Source organism: Coffea eugenioides, unplaced genomic scaffold, assembly GCF_003713205.1.
Source record: "Coffea eugenioides isolate CCC68of unplaced genomic scaffold, Ceug_1.0 ScVebR1_210;HRSCAF=848, whole genome shotgun sequence".
NCBI lineage: Eukaryota > Viridiplantae > Streptophyta > Magnoliopsida > Gentianales > Rubiaceae > Coffea > Coffea eugenioides.
The window spans coordinates 60188-66263 of NW_020862567.1; positions in this window are offsets into that span (position 1 = coordinate 60188).

A 6076-nucleotide genomic window follows, 5' to 3' on the forward strand; every position below is an offset into this window, starting at 1 on the left:
GTGATGACTTGAGGTCCATTGAAGGGTTACATAATGGAGAAGCTACTCTATACACTTTCCTTCAAACGGAAGACCCAAGTGAAGACTAGTCCACAAAGTTCTAGCTTGCTAAGTGCTAGATTGCTAATTAGGGTTTTCGTTACCATTATTAGTTTTTGTTAGCATTAATAATTTCGGTCAATTTCCACTTCACTTTGGCCGAATTTTAGAATGTTATTTTAGCCAATTAGTTGTTAGATATTTTACCCTTAATGAAGGGCGAGGTCGTCCATTGGACCTTCTAGGGTTTGAGTCATGTAAGGCTATATATAGCCTAGGTTTTCATTCATTAGGGACAGAATTCAGATTTTATAAAATATATGTGAGTTATTTCACTCTCTCTTGCCTCAAGAGAATTTCCTTTGAATACTTGAGAATTAATCTCAAGTTGTTCATCGAACTTATCAATCAAGTAGTCTCCTTGATTGTGGCGTTCTGCTATCTATACTTTTGGTTCACTAAATTTGCTAGTCGTGGGTTAAGGAATCTCCTTAGTTCGTGGCTCGTGATTCTAGAAGGGTCAAAGTTCCGCCAATCATCCCAACTTGGTGTTCGTCTAGATCCGTCTCACATCAGTTGGTATCCAGAGTTAGTCGACGACATCAAGTATATCCCGTAGAGGTTCTTTGTTTTTCTCCTTTTCTTTTTCTTCGTAAGTTTTCTAGTATTTGTCTTCAATTCTGGTCGTGTCTTTCTTTGTGTCAAGTCCGATTGTTATTACAAAAAAAAAATTCTGTCCGCCTTTGTTTGTTCTTGTTGCGTCGTTCTTTGATTTCTTTTGCTTCGCATACACTTCGTGCATTACCTGGTTGTGTGATTCTGTCTTGAAGCCTGCTTTCAAGTGTAACCGAGCTGTGTTTGAATATTGAAAAAAAAAAAAACAAAACAAAACAATTTCTGCGACGGCTAGGGTTTCACTTGCAACTAGGGTTTTCCTTGGGCGCAAGTTTCGTGTCAAATCTGTTCCAGCTTTTAGTTGTTACCCAAGTTGTTTTCATTAATCTCCTAAACTGATTTTTGTGGTTAAACTTGTTTGGGGGTTGGAATCTTGAGGAAGGACTACAATAATCTAGGGATTCTTGAGTTTCGTGAACTAATCTTGAAGTCTCAAATTTTTTTTGATAGTTATTGGGGGATTGAAGGAGAACTTTGGTTCAGCATTACATTCTGGAATTTAACCCATGAACAGCCGAGTAATTGTGTGTTCTTAGAGTCAAAAAAAAAAAAGGAAAACAAAGCAAGAGGAATTGCGCGGGTGACAAAAAAAAAGAAAAGGGAAATTGTGTTCTTTATTGCCAAGACCTGAATTGCTACACTTTGTTTCTTGAATTTAAGCCGCAAAAAAACAGAAATCTAAGGCAAAGGAAGGGTTTAAAAATTCTGACCAACTTCTTCTTGAAAATCTTCAGCGCCTTGAGTCTTGATTATTTGTGTCACCTTTTGAGTTTTTTGATCATCTTGACTCTTGAAGACCTGCACCTCTCTTCGCACAAACAGCTTCTTGTACGCTCTTGCATCCATACAGGGCCTCCTTGGTTTAGGAGTAAATTTCTGGGGAGTTTCTTGGGCAAACCGCTTGGGAAATTCTTGTGTAACATCACTTGCATTACCTTGTGACGCCATTGCCTAAGACCAATCTGTATAATCTGTCCGTGTGTGGTGCACAGGGGAGGGGCCGAATTGCTTGTTCTTTGAGGGGGAATAAGGAACGAAAATTTGGAAGCAAGGAGAGGGGAGTATAGCCGAATTTTATGAAGAGTTTTTAGAAGCAAATTCTGGAATTTTGAGAGGATAGTTTCGGGAAGAATAGGAAGCTACCAAATTCTGTTTTGCAGCCGACTTTGGAAGGTTTCAAAGGAGCAGAAATCTGGAAATTTTTTAGCTACCAAATTCTGTTTTGCACTTGGTTGACCAGCCGACTTTAGGAAAGGAACAAGGAGAAGGAAATCTGGAAAATTTTAGGAAACAATTCTGTTTTGGTATAGCTGATTTTGAGGAAGGTTAAGGGGTACAAATCTGGAATTTTGGGAACCAATCCTGTTTCCATTTTTTTTAGCCGACCTTAAGGAACTTTCCAAAAAGTACAACACCTAATTTGTTTCCAGAAAAATCAATTAGGAAAATTAAGGAAACACTTGGGAAACTCCATCATTGTATTTTCCTCGTTTCATTCCTTATCAAAGTCATTCCTCATTTCAGTCCGTTTCTACTTTTGTTCTTGTTCCTTTGATACAATTGGGAGCTATTTTGATTAAAGTGTGATTGAACTTCCTTGAGAAAATTTCTGATTTCTTCAAAGGAAACAAACAAGTGGTTTGAGAAGTGAATTGGTGAGATCATTAGAGTGACATAAACACTTGAGTGAAAACACGAGAGGAGTGAAACACTTCAGGGAGCAAGTGAGGCATTTTCTACTAACAATTTGTCAAGTTTTGCAGGTTTCACCATGTCTCAGGAACATGAAATTACCATTGCTCAGTTATCACTTAAAATGGATAATATGTGGAAGGAAATGCAGAGGAGATTTGACCAAAGGTTGGAAACAATCCATGAGCAAATTGATCAACTAAGTTCGTCTAGGGCTTCTTCTAGGAAATCTAGGGGAAAATCCACCCTGGGGGAATCTAGTGACTCCAATGCTGATTCGGAACATGAGGCATACGAGCAAAGAAGACCAAAGCGAAACCCAAGAGCAAACGGTGATGCCATCAAGGGGATTAAGATGCAGATTCCTCCTTTCCAAGGCAAATCTGATCCGGATACGTACCTTGAATGGGAGAGTCGAGTGGAGCTAGTATTCGGTTGTAATGACTACACCGATGCACAAAAGTTGAGACTTGCCGTAGTAGAATTCACCGACTATGCCATAGTTTGGTGGGAACAAGTGGTTACAAGCAGGAGAAGGTGTGGAGACCCACCTATAACCACTTGGACTGAGCTCAAGAGACTGATGAAGAAGCGATTTGTACCAAGTCACTACCATAGAGACTTGTACCAAAAACTTCAAACCTTGACACAAGGTCAACGCTCAGTTGAGGACTACTACAAGGACATGGAAATCTCCATGTTAAGAGCTGATATTCAAGAAGATAGAGAGGCTACAATGGCAAGATTTCTCAATGGTCTGAGGGTTGAAATAGCCGATCAACTGGAGCTTCAATACTATGTGGAGATTGAAGATATGGTGGAGAAGGCTATCAAGATTGAGCAAAGGCTCAAGAGGAGGGGTACAACCAGAAATTATAACTCTCATCCTCAACCATTTACTCGACCATTCCAGCCTAGAAGGGAAGAGAGAGGTTCGAATACTTGGACCACTCCAAAGCCGAAGCAAGATCAAGGGTCAAGCTCGCGGCCACCTTTTACTAAAACCGACTCCAAGGTTGTTTCAAAACCAACAATTGAAACTTCAAAACTTAGGAATCGTGACACCAAATGTTGGAGGTGTCAAGGAGTTGGGCATATTGCAAGTCAATGTCCAAACCCAAGGACCATGCTTGTCCTACCAAATGGAGACATTGTCACTGATGATGAAGAGGAGGATTACAAGGACATGCCTCCCTTGGTTGAAGAGGAAGATGAGATAGAGGAAGTTCCAACTCAAGACAAAGTTGGATTGGTAGCAAGAAGGGTCCTAGCTACGCAAGCTAGTAAGGATGAGCTTCAACGTGACAACATCTTTTACACTAGGTGCCATATGACCAACAAGGTATGCAGCTTGGTGATTGACCCCGGAAGTTGCACTAATGTTGCTAGTGCATTGATGGTGGAGAAACTAAGCTTGCCAACTAGTGAGCACCCCCGTCCCTACAAGCTTCAGTGGTTAAACAACAGTGGAGAGGTACGTGTTCTTAAACAAGTTCTGGTTACTTTTCGCATTGGTAGGTATGCAGATGATGTTATGTGTGATGTAGTACCAATGCAAGCTGCACATATACTCTTAGGGCGTCCTTGGCAATTTGACAAAAGAGTCACTTTTGATGGTTTCTTGAACAAGTACTCTTTCATGCATAATTGTAAAAAGATTACACTTGCACCTCTTACACCTCAACAAGTGCATGAGGATCAAGTTAGTCTCCAAAAAGAGTATGACTTACATACTACCGCCAAGAAGGACAACACCAAAGCCAAGAAATTGGCATTGGCCGACCCTTCTTCAAGCAAATTGGATCCCTCTCATTCGGCCTTTGAGCCCACACGGGAGAGAAAATCCAGCATGCTTGCCAAGGTAAAAGATGTGAGAAAGGCCTTGCACTCTAACCAGGTTTTATTTATTTTATTTTGTAAGGGGTCTTTATTCACTAATGCTCCTGATGCTTCTTTGCCTAGTAGTATTACTAACCTTTTACAGGAGTATCAAGACGTCTTTCCTGAGGATATACCTACTGGTTTGCCTCCATTAAGGGGAATTGAACATCAAATTGATTTCATTCCTGGATCTTCCCTTCCAAACAAGGCACCATATAGAACCCATCCTGAGGAAACCAAGGAGCAACAACGACAAGTGGAGGAATTGCTTAGTAAGGGTTGGATTCAAGAGAGTCTAAGCCCTTGTGCTGTACCAGTTCTACTTGTTCCAAAGAAAGATGGAGGATGGAGAATGTGCACTGATTGTAGGGCAATTAATGCCATCACGGTAAAGTACCGCCATCCCATACCTCGTTTGGATGACATGCTTGATGAATTACATGGGGCTATCATTTTTACTAAGATTGATTTGAAAAGTGGTTACCATCAAATTCGCATGAAAGAAGGAGATGAATGGAAAACTGCATTTAAAACAAAACATGGACTTTTTGAGTGGTTGGTCATGCCTTTTGGGCTAACCAATGCACCAAGTACTTTTATGAGACTCATGAATCATGTTTTACGATCTTTCATTGGTAAATTTGTGGTTGTTTACTTTGATGACATTTTGATCTATAGTAAGACTCTAGATGAGCATGTTGTGCATTTGCAAATGGTCCTCGATGCACTTCGCAAGGCAAGCCTCTACGCTAACCTTAAGAAGTGTACATTTTGCACAAACCAATTGGTTTTTCTAGGCTATGTTGTTAGTGAGCAGGGAATTCATGTTGATCAAGAAAAGGTGAAGGCTATTAATGAATGGCCAACCCCTACCAATGTAAGTGAGGTGAGAAGTTTTCATGGCTTGGCAAGCTTCTATAGGCGTTTTGTCAAGGATTTTAGCACAATTGCTGCACCACTTACATCAATTATCAAGAAAGATGTGCAATTTCATTGGGGAGAGGAACAAGCTAAGTCTTTCCAATTACTTAAACACAAGCTCACACATGCACCTGTTCTTAGTTTACCTAATTTTGACAAAGCTTTTGAAGTAGAGTGTGATGCTTCTGGTATAGGTATTGGAGCTGTTCTACTCCAAGAGGGTCGCCCGGTTGCCTACTTTAGCGAAAAATTGAATGGAGCTGCTCTCAACTACTCCACCTATGATAAGGAGCTAATGGCCTTGGTACGGGCTCTCCAAACATGGCAACATTACCTACGCCCTCGTGAGTTTGTCTTGCACACCGACCATGAGTCGCTCAAGCATATCAAATCCCAAGACAAGTTGAGTAAGCGACATGCACGATGGATTACATTCATTGACAGTTTTACCTTTGTGATCAAATACAAGGCAGGTAAGACGAATGTAGTGGCTGATGCACTCTCGAGAAGGCATACCCTTATCATTACATTAGATGCTAAGTTGCTTGGGTTTGAATTCCTTAAAGAATTTTATGCAACTGACTCGGATTTTGGTGAGATTTTTAACTCTTTGCCACGACACTCTCGTGAGCATTATTTCATCTTTCAGGGGTTCTTATACTACAAAGACAAGCTTTGCATTCCCAGGAGCTCCATGCGCACGCTTCTAGTCAGGGAAGCTCATGGAGGTGGTTTAATGGGGCATTTTGGCATTGCCAAGACCTTGATGATTCTCCAAGAGCATTTCTTCTGGCCCCGCATGAGGAGTGACGTGGAAAGGCACATTGAAAGGTGTGTGACTTGTCACCAGGCAAAATCACAGGTACAC